Here is a 3,033-nt window from a genome sequence, read left to right on the forward strand (position 1 = left end):
TCTACTTTTAGCTTTGTGAATTGGTGTTCTGCTTCTCTGACATAGCTACTAGTGTGTCATAAAAAAACTTAAGAAAAGCTAAGTTTTTTTCATAGTATGGAATCTAAGCCCTGCAGTAATTGCACAATTCTAAAAAGACATTCTTGTAGCTTTTTACCTTCTTCTGAAATAACATGGCCCAAGCAACAGACTTCTTTCTGCACCCGCTAAAAAAAATTCTTTATAACTGGATTTATATTTTCGTTTGCTTCACATTTTAGCAGATATTGTTTTATCCTTGGCCTGATTTAGGAACTATTTTAACAGAATCTCTAGTTGTCAACAGTCCTACATCAATTCTTCTTGTAGACCACAAAGCATTTGAAATATCTATGAAATCATTTTTATCAGATTGTGATAGCACAGAATGCTGAGTTATTTTAACACATGTGAAATGTTGAACCTGGAGTTTTACATCGAACAGAATTTTATAAGGCTGTTTCCATAGTTGGAAAAATAGACATGGAGCAGAAATGCTAAGCATGTTGCATTAAACACAGAAGAATTTTGCTGCAACACCATTACATGTATTATTCATATAGCCTTTATTCCCCACAGGATGGGGAAAATTGCAATGCTTAATTTTCCATCAAGTCTCGTCCTAACGGATTAATGGGGTGAGTTGGTGATATTACTACAAAAACATGCAACCTTGCAACCTTTTTCCTGTATGAAGGTCTTCTCTTTCTATTGTCCTTGACATACATTCCTAGGATGTTTGACCATTTGCTGATTTTTCAAAAATTAGCCTTTTAGATGGTTTTATCATTTACATTTTCTTTAACACAAGTATTACAGGCTCCTGAATCGCATACAAGTCTAACTGCCTGTCCATTAATTGCTAGAACTATTCATGTTTTGGGAATGAGCCTGAATGTATCACATGTGTGTCAGCTGCTTTTTAGCTCTGGAGTAACTTCCCCCTGCAGCATGTACATCTTTTCACCACTACCCCTTTGTCTGTAGGCACCATCACTAATTGCAATTTCCTTAACAAATCTCTGCCTAATAAATTAACTGGAAAGTCTGGGCTTAACACAAGATCAGCTTCCACCTTGAATCCCTCTTCATCAGTGACCAATTGTTTTTCCCCTGTGACCACCAGCCCCTCACTTGAGCCCAATTATGGTCCAAACTACACTTCATAGCTTTTCCTATGTTTTAGCTTGCACAATCCACTTATTCAACCCCTCTATTTTTTTTATTCCCTGTATGTAGCTTGCATGACTAAAATAATTTTCTGATAGGTTATTAATTTTACATTGTTTGGTTCCGAACCTAATAGTATTGGAGACCCTGCAGGCGCATTAGAAAGGCTGTCAGTTGGATCAATGCAGCAGTCATCGCTCCAGTTACATCCCCCCCCCGCGGCTGCAGATTCAAGCTGTCTCCCTCTAAACTGTGTTTCATTATCTTTTGGATGCACAAACAACTTAAAAAACCCACACACATAACTTTAAAAGACGGACAAACACAACATTAGATCTATTTATTTAATTTTTAATAATAACATATCTACTTTGCCTATGTATTATACCAACACCTCACCATTTGGAGCTTATTTATTTATTTATATTTATTTATTTATTTATTTATTTATTTATTTATTTATCTATGTATTTATTTATTAATTTTTTTATTTATCTATTTTTGCACTAGTGCTTGTTTCTAGCTGGCACACGACATTTCTCCTTTGACCTACTTCCACACACCATCTTTTTGATACTTTTACTTACTTCTACAAGTATTTTACTTGGATCAATCTGACACAAACTTCCCATACCCTTTATGATCTTCTCTATACTCTTCCCTGAACCCATCCTTTTTCATTCTTTTACCTCCCTGGCCCTCTTTAGTTATTTTATCATTTAGTTCTATTATTTTATTATTTTGGAATAGAGGCGTCCCTCAAACCCATATTTTTTTTTTAAAACCCATATATTCAAGTGTTTATTTTTTGTTGGATCCTGCGCTTCTACATACTTCTTATCGTAGATTTTAAATTATCTCTAAATTTATTTTGACCTTTACCCATTTTGAAGAATTTAGTCCAGTACAAACACCTAGGGTATTCTACGCACTGGCTGTTTATTCAGCAGGACAGTACCCAAAAACTGTTGGGGTAATTTCTGCTTCTACCTTTTCAGGTGAGAAATTCTTGCCTCTGCATCCACAAGAGCTGCACTGTATTAAACCCCTGCTGTTTTAACATGCAACAACAGAACCTGAAAGGTTTGATTGTTTCCTCACAAACTCTAACACAGTCACACCTATTTTAAGGCCTATTGTATTTTTTGTATTTTAATCAATATAGACGAAAAACACCTATTGTTAAGTGTACACTTTGGAGTGTCAAACTCCAGGCCCTCGCACGCACCAGATACCCAGATGCCACATCTGTCCACAAGACTTGGTCTCGTCAAAAATTCTTGTGATTACAGCTGTAACTTAAATGGTCCCAGACCAACTTTTGATCAAAAGCTTTAGGCCTACCCTTTGTCGTGTAGATCAGTTCCTCTGGAGTCGTCACCAAGATGCCCAGGGCAGGGCTGGACCAAACTTGCCCCATCCGGCGAAGGGGGGACGGCTGTCTACAGATTCTTGACCTTGGTCCCACACGGTCCTGGACAGTTGGATCTCGACTCCCGGGTTTCGGCACCAAAAATGTTGGGTTCATAAATGTAGGTTTGCAAAAGAAGAACTGAAATACACAGTAATGGATTTTTCATACGGCTTCGTCAGAAGGAGAGACAGTTGAACCCCAGACTCAAACACACTGTCTCACCCCGGACCTCCTCCACAGAGCGTTTTATTAACAGAACATGACACATGGTTACAAACAGAGTATTGTTCTGACAGAACAATTGATCAGTTCATAAAGACAGAATGCTCCAACAGAATGACAAGGCAGGATGGTCTCCTGACTGAATCATGAGACAGGAGTGGAGCATCTAATTTCTACAATGTTTCATATGAACACACATTACTTTAATA

This window comes from Cyprinodon variegatus, unplaced genomic scaffold (genome assembly GCF_000732505.1).
Source record: "Cyprinodon variegatus isolate N-32 unplaced genomic scaffold, C_variegatus-1.0 Scaffold1677, whole genome shotgun sequence".
Lineage (NCBI taxonomy): Eukaryota > Metazoa > Chordata > Actinopteri > Cyprinodontiformes > Cyprinodontidae > Cyprinodon > Cyprinodon variegatus.